This window comes from Mustela nivalis (genome assembly GCF_964662115.1).
Source record: "Mustela nivalis genome assembly, chromosome: 2".
Taxonomy (NCBI): Eukaryota; Metazoa; Chordata; class Mammalia; order Carnivora; family Mustelidae; genus Mustela; species Mustela nivalis.
Genome location: NC_139021.1, coordinates 176,958,018 through 176,977,093, shown reverse-complemented (window position 1 = coordinate 176,977,093; position 19,076 = coordinate 176,958,018). Strand labels below are relative to the sequence as shown.

The following is a 19,076-nucleotide window of genomic DNA, read 5'->3' as shown; positions in this document are numbered from 1 at the left end:
TCTGCGCATTGGCTCTTTTGCAGGACACAAGCATTATGTACTGTGAGAAGCATCTAGAAGCAGGTGTTTTCTGCTCCCATGATGGAGCTGGTTGATAGGATCCATGGGTAATGAACTGAGGGATTAGCCCTCTTAGCCAGGGAGCAAGGAAATAGAAATACAGTTGACTACAGGTCAGAAATGACAGTGAGAGGGGCGCCTGGGCGGCTCGGTTGGTTAAGCATCTGCCTTCAGCTCAGGTCATGATCCCAGGGTCTTGGGATTGAGCCCCACATCGGGCTCCCTGCTTGGCAGTGAGACTGCTTCTCCCTCTCCCGTTCCCTCTGCTTGTGCTCTCTCTCTTTGTCAAATAAATAAATAAAATCTTAAAAAAAAAAAAGAAAAGAAAGAAAGAAAAGGGAACTGATAGTGAGGAAGCAAAATGGAGTGAATGGTGAATGGCCGGAGATGAATGTTTTAAAACAAGGAAAGATTGGCCTAACCTGAGCCTGGGAGGAGAGGGTGTTTCTGGAGATTCTGGGTAAGTGAGTCAGCAAGGAGAGGTGACAGACAAGACCCTGCCCAAGGAGCCACACCAGCGTAGATCCAGGGCCTCCACCTGAATGACCAGCCAGGAAGGGCCTGGTGTCCTTATTGGCAGGGGGTGGGGGAGCATAGAGTGGGTAAGGAGTGAGGGAAGGCTGTCCTGGACAAGGAATCCCACACGACTTAGAAAACAAGAGCTTTCCGTTAAGCTGACCTCTGGAACCTTCCGCCCAGGCCTCATCTCTAGCAAAACAATCTTTCCTCTGGGCAGATTATCTGGGGGTAGTGTGAGATTACTTGTTTACTCACCCCTGACCCTGAAGGGGAATACAGAACAGACTGTCCTCATCCCCGGTGGGGATGTCCAAAGTGCCCAGGGTGGCCTCAAGTATGTTTCCAATGTTACTGAAGAAGTTTCTGGAATCTGTGCCTCAAACCAGCTGCTCTGTTCTCCATGTCATGCTCTGGTCAGCAAAGGCTGCTGAGATGAACTGACCATCTTCTGCAGAGGATTTATTGACATTTCCAAGAGAAGACGTATTTTTACAGGAAGGATCCTTCCGGAAGTAAACAGCAGCGGCTCTTCTCAGGGGCCAGACCAGCTGACGTAGAGGCTTTGGCTGTTGGAGTGAAGTCACCTTAGCAGAATCTCCAGAGTCCCGGGGAACTTCTCCCTGGCAGGAATCATCGGCATATTTAAAGTAATTTAAAAAGGAATTTTTTTATACATACCACAAAACTACCATATAAACCATTTTAAAGTGTGTGATTCATTGGTATTTAGTATGTTCACAACATTGTGCAACCATTACCACTATCTAGTTCCAGAACCTTTTCATCCCCCCGAAAGGAAACCATGTATGTATTAAGCAATCACTCCCATTCTATCTCCCCACAGCCCCTAAAAACCACTTATCTGCTTCTTGTCTCTATGGACTAGCCTATTCTGGACATTCCATATAGGTGAAATCATATAATAGCAGTATGTGGCCACATCTGTCTGCCTTCTTTGACTTAGCACCCCTTTCCAGGGCTCATCTCTGTGTAGCATCTACCAGGACTTCATGCCTTTTAATTGCCCAGTGATATCGCACTGTATAGCCAGCACACATTTTGTTCATCCTTTCATTCACTGACATACATTTGAGTTGCCTCCACCCTTTGGCTGTCGTGAATAATTCTACCAGTAAACATTCATTCTAGTTTTTATTTGAATGCTTGTCTTTAATTCTTTGGGATATATACCTAGCAATACAAGTGCTGGGTCATATGGCAAATCTATATTTAACTTGTTGAGGAACTACTAGACAGTTCTCCGCAGTGGCCATTCCATTGGACGTTCCCACTGGCAAGGAATGAGGGTTCCACTTTCTCTACATCGTCACCCATGCTTGGTTTTTTCATTTTGTTTCCATGATAGCCATCCTAGTGTGTGTATCTCACTCTGTTTTGATTTGCATCTCCCTACAGATAAGGATGGTAAGCATCATTTCATGGGTCTGCTGGCCATATTTTCTTTGGAAAAATGCCTACTCAGATCCTCTGCCCATTAATTAATTGGGTTCTTTGCCTTTTTATTATTGAATTGTAACAGTTCTTCATATACTCTGGATATGAGGCTCTTCTCAGATATCTAATTTGCAGATGCTTTCTCCTGCTTTATAGGGTGTCTTTTCACTTTCCTATTAGTGTTCTTTGATGAGCCAAAGTTTTTCATTTTGATGAAATCCATTTATCTATTTTTTTCCTTCTGTCAATTGTGTGTGTGTGTGTGTGTGTGTGTGTTTTGTTTGGGGTTGTTTTGTTTTGTTTTGTTTTGGTCATCTACGAGTCTACTGATAAATCCAAAGGCACGAAGACTTGCCCCTAAGGGTTTTATAGTTTTAGCAGCTATATAGTTATGTCTGACAGGAACTTTTTCTTTTCTTTTTTTTTTTTTAATTCTTTTAAAGATTTTTATTTATTTATTTGTCAGAGAGAGAGAGAGCACAAGCCGGGAAAGCAGCAGGCAAAGGGAGAAGCAGGCTCCCTGTTGAGCAAGGAACCCGGTGTGGGACTCTATCCCAGAACCCTGAGATCATGACCTGAGCCAAAGCCAGATGCTTAACCTATAAGACACTCAGGCATCCCTGACAGGAACTTTTTCAAGAGGTGTGTGCAGTGTTAAGGGAAACCAGTGAGGAAGGGAACAGGACCTTAGGGCAAGGCAGCCAGGGGCGCTGTTACGATCTCTAAATCTGGGGACCGAAGAGGGAGAGGACCAGTGGAGCCGAGTCTGCAGCTGAAGAGGGGAAGGGACAGACAGCCAGGCGCCGTGTGCTCTGGGAGAGGGATGCACCCAACCACAGCCCACCACCGAGAGAAACTGGGGGATCTTCTCTGTTTTCTGATCTTGGCTGATACTTCCAATGGTTAAGCCCCACCAGAAAGGAAAGGACAAGGGAGACACTAGATGCAATTGCTATGGGTCAACCTCCAGGGGCAATGAGCAGTTTGGAGGAGGTGAGGAGTATAAAATCCGGGCGGGGGGTGGGGGTTGGCTAGCGAGATCATAGCCTCCAAAGATCTGGTGGTCCTAATCTTCAGAGCCCATGAATACGTTGCCGCTGTGCTTAAGGAGCTTGAGATGGACTGATTGTTCTGGGTTGGCATAATGTAATTACAAGAGTCCTTATAAGGGAGGGCAGGAAGGTCACTGTAAGAGTTTGAAGATGCTACTGCCTTGGAGATGGAGAAAAATGTCATGACCCAAAGAGTGTGGGAGGCCTCTAGAAGCTAAAAAGTCAAGAAAACAGATTCTTCCTTAGAACCTTCAGAAGGAACGTGGCCCTGAGGACTCCATAATTTTAACCCAATGAGACCCACTTTGGACTTAAGACCTCGAGAACTGTAGGATAATAAATACGTGTTGATTTAAGCTATTAAGTTTGCAATCATTTCTTCTGGCAGTAATAACTAATGTGGGAGGGGCAGGTGGCGTTTCTGTGTCCCTCCCTCTGCCTGGGGAGACCTGGGGTCACCAGTCCTAGAAGGACTCCAGGCGACCACATTTACCTTCTCTGAGAAGACCGCATTTCACAAGTCTTGGTCGCTGCTTTCTCTAGAGGGGAAGGCACCGTAACTGTCCTTGGTGATCGTATTACCCAGAATTCACTCAGAGAGTAAATTTCCTCTGAGGGATAGAGATTCAGAGATTTAGTCTAGGAATTGGGTTTTACAGAATCTGGCAGAAAATTCTGTGCAAGCTGTTGCCTCTGGTGTTGAGCCTGAAGTGGATTTTAGGTTAACCAAACCAGCAGTGAGGGAGGAAAGCTGATGTGAGGTGTAGGAGAGAAGGAATCAGCTGGAATCCACCAAGGGAGCTGGAACCCAAACCTGTCTCCCATGCAACTTTGAGGACATGGGTGCCCTGTCAGAGGAACTGGACACTGAGCCACAGAAGTCATAGGCACCCAGTCCAGGACTTGAAGACACTGAAGGAGGAGACCCAGAGGGCACTGACAAAGCTGCCCCAGACCAACAGAGTGCCCTATACCAACCTTCAAGAGCATAACATGGCCACTGCTCCATTGTGTCTCCCAAATTTCCTACAGATGTGTCCTGTGGTCAATCTGAACGCAGAGCCATATAGAAAAGGGACTTGTGGGAATCATGGTTGAGTCTAGGTAGGTTAGTATGTTTCAAATCGGTGGTGTGAAAGGGTAAGCATTTATTAATGCTTTGCAGACCCCCACTCCGTTATGTCATTCAATCACCTTGTGATTATGTCTGTTTCACAGGCAAGGAAACCACAGCTCAGGAGGACAGACCTTCCCACATCATGTAGCTACTCCAAAGAAGATACACAAATGGCCAATAGGAGCATGAGAAGATGCTCAGTGTCCTTATCTACTAGAGATAGGCAAATCAAAACCACAGTGAGAGGCCTTTTCACACCCACTAGGATGGTTGTAATTAAAAAAAGAAAAAATAGATGGACAAACCCTGTATTGGGAAGGCTGTAGAGAAGTCTCAGCCTCCATGCACAGCTGGAGGGAAAGTAAAGTGGGACTACTGCTTTGAAAAACAATCTGGCAGTTCCTCAAAATGGTATATGCACTGAGTTAGCATATGACCCAGCCACTGGACTTCCAGGGACAGGAGAAATATAAGTGTATCCAAGTGAAATGTAGCACACAAATGTTTTTAGCCGCCTTATGTGCCAGAGCCGAACAATGGGGCCAACCCAAACGTCTGTCAATGAATAAATGGGTAAATGTAAGATGGTATATCAGTGCACTGGAATATTACTCAGCCATAGAAAAGAAGGGAGAAGTGACAGGCAACAACGTAGAAGAACCTTGAAAAAATGAGGCTACATGAAAAAAGCCAGACACAAATGGCTGCCTAAGGTACAGTTCTCTCGACATGAAACAACTATCGCCGGCAAATCTGTGGAGACAGAAAACAGACTAGTGGTTGCTTAGGGCTGAAGGGTTAAGGATGAATGGAGAACAACTGCTAATGGGCAAAGGTTTTTTCACTTGGGGTAATAAAAATGTTCTACAATTGATTGTACAGATAATAGCACAACTCTGTGAATGTACTAGAACCCAGCGGACTGTGTGTACAAATTACATGGGTGGATTGCGTGCTGCATGTATCTCAACAAAGCTGTTTTTAAAAAATCATGCCAGGGTGCCTGGGTGGCTCGGTCGTTAGGCATCTGCCTCAGGCTCAGGTCATGATCCTGGGGTCCTGGGATCAAGCCCTGCATCGGGCTCCCTGCTCAGCAAGATGCCGGCTTCTCCCTCTCCCGGTCCTCCTGCTGTGTTCCCTCTCTCTCTCCCTCTGACAAATAAATAAAATAATTAAAAAAAAAAAAAAAAACCATGCCACACACAGTAAGCCAAGCACAGAAGCCAGCCAGGGTTGTCCTGACTCCAAAACCGTGCTCCCCCTCAGGAAAAGCAGATTGCCTAACTGGGTAGGAGGGTCATCCAGTGAGCTTGTCACACAGATTCCCTGGGCCACTGTGTCTAGTTGAGTCGAGGCAGTGAGGCTGGGAGTGGGGTAGGGGGTGCTCCATGCTTAAAAACATCCCAGTGGGTGGAGGGCAGGTGGTCTGCGGCCGCGGCTGGACAGCCATGGTCCCTGGCTCTGCGTCTCACAGCTCGCCACGGACCTTCGTCGGTGAGCGCGCGGGTGAGCAGAGGGAAAGGAAGGAAGCAGAAAGAGAGAGACACGGAAGCTCATGGGCCGGGAGGTGTGTCGGAGGGAGATGCTGTGGGGGGCCGGGTCAGAGAGCCGCTCAAGGGAGGGCACATCAAAGAGAAAAGGAACGTCAGAGGTGTGTGGAAATTTCTCCAGAGGGGAGAGAGAACAAACACATCCTGGTCAAGTTTGCCACCTGCCTGGGTCTTCCGGAATGACTCGCTTCACGCTCAAGTGTAATCCTTGAAAGGAAGAGAATTTCAGCGAACTTGAGGTAACCCATTCTCTGGGGCTTCTTTTTGAAGAACTAATCTGAACAAGCTTGGAAAGCACCCAGCGGTGGTTAAATTTCAATCTTTTTGTGCTGTTACATCTTTGTTCCCTTTACCTTCTCCTTGAAGTGGAAGTGATTGATGCTTGAGTAACTTTGGCTGTTGAGTAATGTTTATTCAGACCGCAGGGGAACAAGATAGGGTTTAAGAACGAGGTGGGCACGTTTCCTTTGAATGGCACAAGTTGAGGCTTTGAAAGTCAAGTGTATTCCCAATTGCACAGTATAATAACGAGAGAGGGGCCAGTGGGTAAAAAGTCTCCTGCAGACAATCCGTGTGCAGAACTCAAGTGCAGCTCAAACACTATTCCAAAGCCACCTGAGTCGAAGTCCCGGGTCATAAATATTGACTGGGGCCTGGAACGTTCTGAGGATATCTTAGGTCTTGCGGTGAGCACTTTTGACCTCGGAACTGGAGGGCTTTGTAAAGAAGCTTCTGAGGCTGTGAGGAAAGAGGCAAGTCCTGTTTCCATATTTCAGACCTTCTGCAGGTAGTGGTGGTCCCAGCCCCACCTGGCACCTCAGGGGTCTGCGGAGACTAGCGAGAAAAAGGAACCTCCCCTGAGACACCCGTGATGATGGTGATCGCCTCCGGAGGAGCCCCAGCACCTCCATGTGTGGGCTCCTTCCTGTCCCTTGGCTCCACTGGGCCAGTGGTACAGCCAACAGGGCTCAGACCTGTCCAAAACACACCCAAGGATTTGGCTTGGCACGCTATTATTTGATCTCAAAATCCAAAAATATGCAAGCAAAAGCGGGAAAGAGTAATTGTCCTCATTTTGCGAGGGTGGTCTAATACTTGAAATTGGTCCTCTTTGAACCTCCGGGTTGGAGATAGAGCGAGAGCCCTACATGCTCCAGGGAAGCAAAGTTAAGAGTTTTCTGAGCTCTCGGTTTGGGCTCCATTGATAAGCGTTGGTGGTGCTTGAAATGGCCCTCTCCTTCTGGGGGCCGCTGCAGCGGTGGAGGGAAGAGCTGAGGGCCTCTGCCTATTCTCCCCAAGAGCTTCCAGAAGGAATGCCCCCCGGCACCAGCTTGAGTTTAGCCTGGGATGCCTGTGTTGGGCTTCTCACCCACAGAACCGTGAGACAGGCTAGTGTTGTTTCAAGCCAGGACATTGGGACTATTTGTTACCTCACCAACAGAAAACTAATATACGGGTTAGGATCATGGGTGTACGAGTTCTTTGACAAGTGCTGTCTAGATGGAAACCGGAAGGGTCCCTGTTGCTCAGAGGCCAGGAGGGCTGCGGACGTCCGCCGAGTCGACACCACATCCCCACAGATGAATGTGTCAGACTCGCCCTCCCTCTTTGTTTAGGCTCCTCTCCGGATGGAGAAAACTCGCGGAGACCTCGGTGTCCAACATCACCCCTCCTGCACCCACTGAGGCACGTAACTTCGTCCCCAGCAGAGGGGAGGGCCACGGGACAGCTGGGCTCCTTGGCCTTAGCCAGAGGTTCTCAACCCTGGTGTCACATTAAAAGCACCCAGAGACCTTTGGAAGCCTGCCAGTGAGCGGGCCCCCACCTCGGAGACACCGATTGGCCTGGTCTGTGGGGCGGCCTGGCCCTGAGCATCTTGTAAACACTCCGGCAGCAGCGGCCAGTATGGGGAGAGCTTGCGGGGGGCTGGGGAGAGCTGGAGAGAGCTGGGGGGAACTGGGGGGTTGGGGGGTGCTAGGGGAGTTGGGGGAGCTGGGGGGAGCTGGCCAAGAGAAGCCACCTCACTCATGGGCCATGCGGGAGAGTCATCCCTCTCACTCTGGGGGACTCCGGTGTCCGATTTCTCCAGCCCCTGCAGCCTGGCTGGCGTCAGTTTGCCCGCTAAGCCAGCTCCTCCCAGACAGGCAGGCTCAACCATAAATTTTAATTCAAAACTTTTCCTTTTTATTATTTTCAAATGCTCAAGGCCCTCAATGCGATGCGAAATTTCTCCCCTGCTCTGACCTGCAGAAGAGCAGGGTTTCCCTGACAGTTCCCCTTCCACAAGGGGTGCCCCCTGCCCCCCCCCCCCCCCCCCCGCACACATACACATGAAACTGGTGATTCTTTGCATCTGTGGATACTGTTCCAGGGCGAGGCCAGTGGCTTCACCCAGCTAAACTCTTCGTGTGGCGGCTCCTTCTCTGGGGCCAAATGGAAAGCAAATCCGGATAATCGTGGGTAATGTCAGTGCGCCGGCAGGGGCTCAGGACTCCACCTGCATGGGCCGCCTCCTCAGGGAAGCCCAGGAAACTTGTTCAGGCACGAATGGCCGCTGCTCCATGGCCCATGAGCTCACCTGCATGCCTGGGCCGTTGTGTGTCTTGACTGCGCGCCTGAAGCCGCCGTGTGCCCGGCGGGGACCGAGCGCTTCCCACCTGACCTCCGGCCTGGAGTACGGGAAAACCTCAGCGGAAGGCTTGCGTCGCACCTGGAGACAGTTCCTGGTTTGCACCCCCCAACCCATCCTCTGGGGTGCGAGCCCAAGCATGGGATGGTCCGTCCTTGAGATCACGCTGCCCCAGGGAGGGACCACTGTTGGCCCAGAAATCCTGGGGAAGTCACATTGCTCTGGTGAGCCAGAGAAATCAGATCCAGTGGGTCTAGGGCCTGAGGTTCCGCGTTCCGAACAAGCCCGTCGGGGGCTGCTGACGCTGCCTGCTCTGGGGTGAACCACACTGAGGGACAGTAGGGCCTGGGGTGGGGGTGGGGGGTCAGCTCTGACCGGCTCTAGAGCTGGGTCCCAGCCCAGCTAGAGCTTCCATGGAAACATCTCTAGTGTAGAGGCGGGAAGAGGAGCCCTAGAGTGCGTGGAGGGATGCATAGCGGCGTGACCCCGCACGCTGTGGCTCACAGGTAGCAATGATGTTGCCAAAAAGCCATCAGCAGAGGCGGCCTCCCTCCTCCCTGCCCTCCTTGCCAGACTCTACTGTGCAGCAGGGAAACCAGAGTCTGTTCCCTTGTCGGCTCGCTCTGTGGCTCCCGGAGGCTAGGCCATCCTCTCCCAGAGGCTGGAGCAACCCTGCATCAGGGGATGGACCCCCTGTCCGGCCTGAGCCCCTGGCTGGCGTCCCACCCGCTCTCAGGCCCGAGCCCAGGGACACCCCGTCATCTCAGAGCCCCAGCCACAGACACTTCCTCTGTGGGTCTCCCCAACTTCGGCTAGAACTCTTGTGCTCTCTGGGTCTCGGAACGCTTCGTACCCCGCCCGTCTCTGGAGCTTTCCTTGGGGTGCTGTCCCTGTCTCCCCTGCCAGCCTCTGGGCACCTCCAGAAGACCACCCGGCAGGCCTGTGGCCGGCATCCAGCCGATGCCTGCTCAAGACGGAAATCCTAACGAGACAGGGAAGTGCCACTCGGTTTAGCTCAAGGGGGCCCAGCGGGCAGGGTGGAGTTATTGCCCGGAGTGGAGGGGATGTCCAGCTCTCGCGCTCACTCTGACACTCCCCCTGCTCCTTCCTCAAGGAAGAAGCCCCATGTCTGCAGCCAGCCCCATGAGCGGGGCCAGTTGGTGGGAACCTGATGCTGAGGGTCCCTTGATGAGGATGCATGTCCCCAACAGTGAGGCCAGACCGCTCATGTTGGAACACGTCTCTGTATGAATACTGAAGTCAAGTGAGGGTTGATTCTCAATGTGAAATGGTCTGTTAAATTCAGCATGAATTCCTTATAGTTTTTTCACTCCCTCTCTTTGAAGGAGGGGTGTGGCTTAAGACTTTCCCTAGGGTCCGGGTCCTAAGTAAGCCCAGTCCCTCTAGAGGCCCTGCAGACACCCCCAGGCTGGGGATCGGGGGCCGGGGGGCTGTGGGGGCTCAGGGGCAGGGAGGGAAGCCTTTTCTCCTCTTCCGTTGTCTTCTCAGTGGAGCAGCAATGTGCCCGTCTAGAGCAGCTAGTGGCTTCTCTTTCCTGCCTCCGAGCTGACCTGTTCCTCCAGCTCCCTCCTCTCCCAAAGGGAAGGGAGTTCCCTTCAGGGTAGCTCAAGCCAGGAGCTCAGGGACAACCGCGGGGAAGTCAAGACCAAGAAATCAACATACTGTTTGACAGCGGCCCTCCGGGGGCGATTCTACAACTGATCCTGGGTGTTGTACAGCCCAAAGCCCCTTCCAGGGGCCTGGCTGGTGCTGGCCAGAGTGCTCATGCCGGGGGGCTGTCCGCCCCCACCCCACCCGCAAGTGTATGAGTCCCTCTAACCCCAGGTGTCTTCAATGCCCGGCCCCTGCCCGGCGCCCCAGGAAACACACCTGCAGCCTGCAGCCTCCTGACCTGGGCTGGGCCAGGCAGGTGCGTGCTCCCGGCGCCCCGCCACTCCACATTCCACCGCGCCTCACCTCCGGGCTGGCTCAGACAAGCCGCTACCCCCATCCCCCACCAGCTCCGGATGCCCAAACAGAGGCCTCTCCCTCTCCTCAACTGGGCGTAATTGCAACCTGAATGTGTGTGTCGGGAGGGTCCAGGGAGAGCGTGTTAACAAGCCAGGAGGCTCCTGCTCTGAACGCTTTGGCAGTCAGGACTCGGGCACCGTGCATAAGGCCGAGAAGCAGAGAGAGTGTAGGGACGGAGCTAATTAAGCTGTAAACCATCCCCAGAGCCCCAGTGCATTTGTAATTACGCTCTCTGATCTCAGAAGCCCCTCGGGCACTCCGGGAGAGCTTGGGGTGGGGGGAGGAAGGGGGAGCCGATGATTGAGAAGTTCATCAGGGCTTTGAGAATGGATTTTCATGAAACTGACATTTACACCGTTCTTGGAGAATCTGCTCCCTGAAAAGAACCATAAACCATGCCTAATTCTGCCACGTGATCTGAGGAGCTCCAATCGGCCGGCCCCAGGGGGTCCTGACTTGTTTTATGTAGGTCAGGGGACCCCTGTGTGGTATGATTTTGGAAGCCCCCCCTCCCTTGCTCCTGCCCACGGAAATACCCCAGCTCAGCGCACTCGTGCTGAAAATCGTATAGCTGTTTAATTCTGGTGCTTTTAACATTGCCAAAACCCAAACATAGTGGCTTGCCTTCCCCGACGCTGCACCTCAGTGGGAAGGAGAGTAACCCAGTTTTGAGGGTGGGACCACATTGCGGTAGTCCCAACCTGTCCTCTTTTTTTTGAACAGTCAACAAATCAAAACACGATCTAATACTTAGGTCTGATTTTTTCCTGTGGGTAAACTGAGGACCCGAAAGAGCCGGGGACCTCGTTCGAGAGCACACAGGCAGAAAGGTGGCAGAGAGGGAACGGCAGCCAAGTCTGGCTTCAAATCTAGCAGACTCTGCAGTTTCTAAGAAGCTGAGCGAAAAAGAAGAAGCTGGAATGCTGAGGACTTGTCAAGCTTCGTCCTGCAGAGGCCGGGCCTGGGGAAGGGTTCGATCCACAAACGGCAGGAGCCCGAAGTCGGCTTCCATGATCACCTTTGGTCATTTTTCGATTTGTTGATTGTTAGAAAAAATCCAGGCTGGGGACGTAGCCTTGCTACAAAGGATAAATTACAAGCAGAAACTCTCACGCCACCGATACGCTGGCATCTGTTAAGCCCATCCTCTCGCGCAGCAACTGGCCCTGCGGACAACTGACTCGGGTCTGGGCTGAGCACAGGTTCCTCCAGAAACCCCTTTCCCCAGACAGTCCCACATAACTAAATAGCAGCAGCTCATCTGGGCTCAACCTTTGAAGAAAACCAGATAATACTGGGCTCAACCCAGTTTAGGCAGCGACTATTTCTTCTAAAAACAAAGAAGGAGACAGACAGAATTCCTGCCTGAATCCGTTCACCCTGCCCCTGCGGCCAAGCCCCGGGAATTCTGCCCTGGCGGGGAAGATTCAGACAGACCTCAGCACTTTTCTGAGAAACGGGGATTTGGGCCAGAATCTCCTCCCATGATTCTGGTTCCCAGAGCGGCCACAAGGCACGTCAGCGGGAGCCGGCCCTCCAGAGCCTTCCAAGTCCCCGGAGCAAAGCTCGGGAATCTTGAGACTTTTTTCTATTTTTACTACAAATCATAAAGGAGAAACAACTAATTTTTCATCAAGCTTTACTGTGAATTGAAGAGTTGAGGAACACAGCCCGGTCCCTGGCGTCAAGTAAGCGCCCCCAAAGTTGTCATTATCAAAAGAGTACGTTTCTGGCTATCAAGGTAGCTCTCTCATTGTAAACAAACTTATAAAACCCTGAGACATACAAAGACGTCATTAAACTCATCTATAATCCAAACTCCCAGACATGGCACCTTGTGTATCAATCTCCTTCCAGATCTTTTTCTACCTGTAAACTCAATGTATCGATCATATAGACTTGGTACGTCGATATCACACACCGTAAGTGGAACATATCTACTCGCAAAGATGGGATCGCGGCGTAGGTGCTGTTTGACTCTAGTTCCGCTGTGCGTCATTCCATAAACCCCTCTTGGTGGTAACAAGCATTCTGTAATAACATAACAGCTCTCCGATGAGCATCCTTGCACAAGGACGCACATCCTTGTCCAGCCTTCAATCTCTTGCCTGATGATTTTCTCTGGAGAATTCCCAGCAATTGGGCTGTCAGAGTTAAAGATTTTAGGGACGCGGTGTCCAACTGTCCTCCAGAAGGAGCACACCAGTTTCCCTCCCGACATCTTTTCGGGTGTCAACAACACCTTGACATGCATTGACCCTCACTATTCATGGGTTCTGAGTTTTTGTATTCACAAGAATTGGTCCAGAAAGTCTCTATAGAGAAGACAACCCAAACTTTTTATCTTTTCACCTGTGATCCCCCTGGTACATAGTAAACACTCAATAAATGCAGTGCATCTTGGATGAATAGGAAGAAAGTCAGAGGTGGTTATACAGTTTGGACCCCGGGTCAAGATCCTGGAGTTTTTGTTTTCTCTTTTTTTAACCGGTGTCTTTCCCTGTCCTGCCTTCAGCTGGTTCTCACAGGCATCTCTCGGAGGCAGAAACACCCCTCCCAGAAAAGCAAACTCCAGATGTCACCCTTGATCTTTTACCACTCATTAAATCGTAAGGCCACCAGTGGCATTGATGTAGCATGGATAATCGTATTTTCCCAACTGAAAAGTAGGAAACAACGATGTTATCTGATTTATAAATCTATTTATGTGGAAGAAGAAAAATATTTGCAGAAGAATAATATTTTGTGACATGTGAAGATTATGCAGAGTTCAAATTTCAGTGTCCATAAAAATGGGGTTGGAATGCAGCCACGCCCATTTGTTCCCGATCGGCTATGGCTGATTCCGCTGTATTACCACGGAGTGGAGTAGTAGCTATGGGAAAGGGACAGCCCCAAAACCTAAAACATTTACTCCCTGGTCCTTACAGGAAAGTTTGCCGGCTTCTCGCCTAGAGGTAGGCTACTTGGTGACAGCATACTTTAATTGTATGTGTGTGCACACAGAGACACGAGTAGTGCAAAAACGCTTTTGTTGAGAAAAGCGGTCCTCCAACTACTTGGCCTCAGAATCCTTTTCCATCTTGAAAAACACTGCAGACCTAAGAGAGCTTTTGCTAAATGTGGGTTGTATCTATTGATATCTGCCGTATTTGAAATTAAATCTATGAAGCACTTAAAAATTGATTAATTCACTGAAAATAACACAATAATCCCACATCATATTAATATATGTACCATATTTTTAATGAAAACAAAAAAACCCCTATATTTTCCAGAGCAAAAATGTCAGTGGAGAGGAGTGGCATAATTTTAAGTATTTGCAAATCTCTTTGAAATCTGGGTAAATAGAAGACAGTGAGATTCTCATCACTCCTTCTGGGGTCACTCCATTGAAACCTAACATGTGACACAGCCTGTGGAAAACTCTACCATGAGGGCAAAAAAAAGAAAAATAACATCTTAGTAGTACTATAAAAATAGCTTTGGGGCACCTGGGTGGCTCAGTGGGTTAAGCCTCTGCCTTGGGACATGGCTCGGGACATGGTCCCAGGGTCCTGGGATCGGGCCCCGCATTGGGCTCTCTGCTCAGCAGGGAGCCTGCTTCCTCCTCTCTCTCTCTGCCTGCCTCTATGCCTACTTGTGATCTGTCTGTCAAATAAATAAATAAAATCTTTAAAAAAAAAAGTTTTGACATAGTGGATCCTCTGAAAGTTTCTTGGTGAACCCCAGGGGGTGCCTGGGCCACACTTTGAGAACTACTGGTTTAGAAACAGTGTTCGCAGGGTGAAGTCTCTGTAAGAGGGCTGACTGAGCTGGAGCCAAGAGCACACCTTTGTCCCTGCTCCCAACAAGGTAAGCAGAGTCTCAGAGATGGAAAAGGTTAGGACAACCCGGGCTATCCCCTCACACCTGGGCTGGGGACAGCTGCTCACTTGCAGCCCCAGCAGCCAAAGTCGTGAGAGAAGCAGGCAGGGCTACAGAGGTGACCGCTCCTCCTCCCCCGGTCCCAGCCTTTCCACAGGCTTCCTCCTTCTTCCTCCTGATTTCTCCTCTCTACCCTCTCCATGAGCTGGGGGAGAGAAGCCAGGTGACACGCCACCCTTTGTGTCATTGGGGAGGACCAGGTCAGTTTGCATTTCCCACGGATCCTTCCTTCAGCGGGGGGGCCCTTCCCCAGAGCCTGCACGCCAGTCCCTTCCTGGGGCTCCCCAGGCGCCAGCTGCACCAGCATCTTCACGATCCCAACTTCTCTCACATGGTACGTGAGAGTCAATCAATTTCCCAGCTTGCTTTTTGCTCTTTTTTCATTTTTAAATTGTTGTTACTATTGTGCAAAGACAGCACAGTCTGTCTACGGACCCTGAGCACAGAAGTAAAGTGTCCTGAGCACGAAGGGGAGGTCTAAGACGGGCTAGAAGCAGATTGCTGCTTCCAACTCGGCGGGATTCTGATGAGAGCGTGAGTCTGCCTGTACCGTCCACTCACTAAGTACCAAGTACAATGTCAAACCCTGAGACCGCAGATTGCACACCCCGCCATCTGCTTTTCCCCTTTCCTTTCCTTCTAGAAGCCACAGTTGTCAGTGAGGCACGTGGCTTCCCAGTATAGAGACAACATCTATGTGCCTCCCTTGTATCCAGGTGTGGCCTCAGGACTCATGTTGGGTCAGTGAGAGGTACAGATGAGCCCTGTGCCTCTGTTTCTCTCTCCCGTTCCTTCCTGCTAGCCGCAGTGAGGTTCTGATGACTCCGGGCTTGGTGACCATAGGGGGCCGAGCGGTGGAAGCAACTTGTCGAAGGAGTTGGAGCGACAGGTGAGAAGGAGCCTGACAGTGGGAATACACCAGCCTGGATGGCCTGGCCGTCGTCTTTTGAAGGAAATAACTATCTTTCTTTTGTTTTAAACCACTGTCTTCAGTTATGGTTGAATAGATTCACAATACAGATCTTTAAGAGTCATTTCTTTTGAACCTAGTAACAACAGTGTGACATCAACACTTTCCAGGCGAGGCCGACAGAGATCATGTAACAAACCCAAGGCCGTGTAGCCAAGGAGGGCTGAAACAAAGACTGTAGCCTGGGCACTCCGCATTCCAATCCTGTGCTTTTAATAATATACTTTTCTCCCCACTATTTCAATAAATGACTGGCCTTCTTCCTTTTGAAGTTGGTTTTTCTGACTTCCTTCATTTCCTGTTTATAAAAATCCACTGCTTGATACTAGCTTCTAGAGTAGGGCCACTGGGTTGCCAACTACAAATGGGGCAATAATACCCTTATTTATTATAAGGGAACTTACACACACACACACACACACACACACGCGTGCGCAAATGCTAATGGTACGTATCAATCTCAAATGAAATGCTGGGGGTCTTCCTCGCTGCTCAGACATTGGCTTTTAGACTCTCTACACACTGATCATGATCCTAAACCCACAAACCAATCCTATAATTTGGGATCATACTCTCTGGAACGTCGAACCTCCTTGATACCATGGAAAGGGAAGAGAACCCTTGGATATCCCACCCCCTTCTGTTTTGTGCTTCAACCCAGAAGGAACAGGTCACTTCCGCTCACAACCCATTGGGCAAAACTGGTCACATGACCCCAACGATCTTCCAGGGGGCTGGACGTGGACTCTTGATAGGTGTACGGTAAGCTGGAGGTCTTTGCCATCTCGTGCAAGCATCAACATGTCTACAGTCATGAGTCCTCCTAAAAAATATTCTGAGTTCTTTCCTTAATCTCTGGTGGATGCTGGTGGACATTTCTAAGCTCCAGTTAATGGGAAAGCACAGACGCAGAAGGACTTCCATGGGCATTTCTGGCCGAGTGACAGAATGGGTTAGGATTTTAATATTTGATGGTTAGGAGCAGTTAGTCAAGTGGTGCCTGAGAATTAAAAGAGGATACTTAGGGGCACCTGTGTGGCTCAGTGGGTTAAAGCTTCTGCCTTCAGCTCAGGTCATGATCCCAGGGTCCTGGGATTGAGTCCTGCGTCGGGCTCTCTGCTCAGCAGGGAGCCTGCTCCCCCCGCCAACTGCCTGTCTCTCTGCCTATTTGTGATCTCTGTCTGTCAAATAAATAAATTTTAAAAAAAGAAAGAAGAAAAAAAAATAAAAAAGAGAGTGGCCCAAGAAGAAATAAGGCTATTGATCCATCCGGTTCTGACTTCCAGCCACCGGGAAACCTTGGGCAGCTCCTGTGGCCCCTGCCCACTCTTCTACCCACTCCAGTCCTCCCATAAGATTGAGAGCAAATGCACACACAGATTTGGAATTTGGACTTTGGAAAGAGATGGACTCACGAATATGAATCAAGAGAAATGTAGATCATTATTTATATCCTGAGTCCTCCAGTCTAAACACATTAGATTTTATCTAGAAGTTAGACTAGAGGAATGGTCAGCTTCTCTCTTTTATAGTTGGCCAATTCCAATTAGTACCAAGGATCTAGTTGAACCAGGGGCTGGCCTGTTTTTGCTCTGGATGGCAAATCAGTCTCTCAGATATTTACGTTGTCCCTAGCATGTGCATGGTACAACGCTAATGAATAATGAATACTTGCATGTTTGTGAAGGAACAGTGCAATGCACTGAAGGCAACGAGACAAGTTTTATAGTCAAACATGCCACTTGGGTAATATTTACAAATAGCCCAGAAAACCTCACTCTTCAAAGTCTTTTTAGAAGTTTACGTTGCTTGCTTTCTTTCTTTCTTTCTTCCTTCCTTCCTTTCTTTCTTTCTTTCTTTCTATCTTTCTTTCTTTCTTTTTAAAGATTTTATTTATTTATTTTAGAGCGTGGAGAAGGGAGTGATGTGGGGAGGGGTGGGGACAGGCAGAGGGAGATGGAGAGAGAGAGAATTTTAACCGGTGTGGAGCCTGATGTGGGGCTCGATCTCATGACCCTGAGATCATGACCTGAGTGAAATCAAGAGTCAGATGCACGACCGACTGAGTCACCCAGCGCCCCGTGGGCTTATTTCTGAGATGTTGTCTTGACATCCTCTTTTGGAAATATCTTTAGGCCCTGGGTAAGGATAGCATCTGAAAGTTGACCCCACGACCGCTCTAATGTCTTTTCTGGTACTGTTGTTATCCATTAGTTCATTAGCATTGGCTTTCAATACATTTTGTGTGTTCTCAGAAATCAGATACATGCTCAGCAGAGAGAGAAAGAGTAACCATGCCTATGGAATATCTAGAAAAAATGTGCCATAGCCTCTAAAGGCAAATCCTTAAATACACTTCAAAACTCTACGACGAATTATATTTTCCAAAAGCTGTACCTCTCCTCCTATTTCTTATCCTATTGCTTTCCAAGAAACTTGACACTCTCCCACTGAGATGTGGAGTCTAATCCCCTTCCCTTGCAAGTAGGTGAGTTTCTGACTCGTCATCAGCAGAAGGCAGGGAAGCGATGCTGTCGGACTTCAGTGTGGGGTCATAAAAGGGAATTTGGTTCTGCCATGTGAGTCAAACACCCTCACCGGAGCCCCCAGATCACCATGTAAGGACCTTGACCACTTCTGGGGTATAAATACCCCTACACCCGTCAGTGTGGTGAACATAGAATTGGAAAGAGACGCACACAAGGGTTATACTGTCCCCAGTATAACCCCCTAGCCAGAGCTGTGGCAGAGCCTGGAGGAGGTCAGCTCTGTGGGGCCAACAGGTGCTCCTTGGTGTGTTTCAAAGTTCCTTCCTGTTTATGGGATGCAGCCCAGAGCCAGGTAGCACTGAAATCTGTGGGGTTTATCTGTGCTTGCCTCTGGCCAAGGTAGAGAACGAGACACTTCTGGCTTCACAGTGGACAAACAGAACTGAACCTCTAAGCCATCCAAAAGGACCCCTGATTGGGCACTCTCTTCCCATGATACAGAAGAGTGTTGTGGACAGTGGCCGGCCTCCTGAGGGGTGACACGCAGACAGCTGTGGGCAGCTTGGGGCCTCAGCTCTCTGCAGTTCTGAAGGCCCTGCCTCCCTAATGGGGCTAAGAAAACCTGTCCTGGGGCATTTGGCTAGCATGGAACACATTTGGTGGGCAAGGAGCCATGGGAGGACTGGGCCCACTTTGTGACAGCGTAGCCCGGTTTCTACTGAGACCACGTGCCCGCACCCACTGTCTGGGACAATACCCACCCCCTCCCACCGACACCCGAGTCTGCATGAGGGGGTCAGACAGAGAAGGCCGTGCTCTTTGCAATGACATGGTTTCTATCTTAAATTAATACATTGCATTTGAGGGGGGCGGAAATCATAAAAGAAGAAAATTAAAATTGTACCCAATCCCTCACGCTGCCCATTAAAAACTCTGGCTTTGTTTATAGTCTTTTAGAATATGCAGTCTGTACAGGTTTTATACTCAAAGTCTTTCCTGTAGCATTGATCACACCATGGTCATCTCCCCATGCCTTTAAATCTTAAAAAATAACATTGGGGGCTGTGCCAGGGTGGCTCTGTCACCTGAGTATCTGACTCTTGGTTTTGGCTCAGGTCATGATCTTGGGGCCATGGATCGAGCCCCGTGTTGGGCTCCACGTTCAGTGCGGGGTCTGCTTGTCCCTCTCTCTCTGTTCATGCCCCCCCCCAAAATAAACAAAAATTTTAAAAATAATAATGGTGCATAATATTCCATCATTTGGAAGAAAACAACTT

At 49.8% G+C, this 19,076-nt stretch overlaps 2 long non-coding RNA genes across 3 annotated transcripts in view; one reads left to right on the top strand and one right to left on the bottom strand.

Annotated features, from left to right (window-relative positions):
• LOC309860511 overlaps positions 1–7,678 on the top strand; it is an 84,759-nt gene extending 77,081 nt beyond the window's left edge. Inside the window, exons 3-4 of one of the 2 annotated variants that reach the window (XR_014309411.1) lie at positions 4,305–5,709; positions 5,875–7,678. This is a non-coding gene — a long non-coding RNA (uncharacterized lncRNA). The other variant, XR_014309412.1, reaches the window with a different exon arrangement.
• On the bottom strand, positions 1,018–11,145 carry LOC309860517. Its single transcript, XR_014309418.1, has 2 exons — positions 10,273–11,145; positions 1,018–1,199 (listed from the first exon to the last, which is right to left on the bottom strand). It is a non-coding gene; the product is annotated as an uncharacterized lncRNA (long non-coding RNA).
• Positions 11,146–19,076: the final 7,931 nt, after the last annotated feature.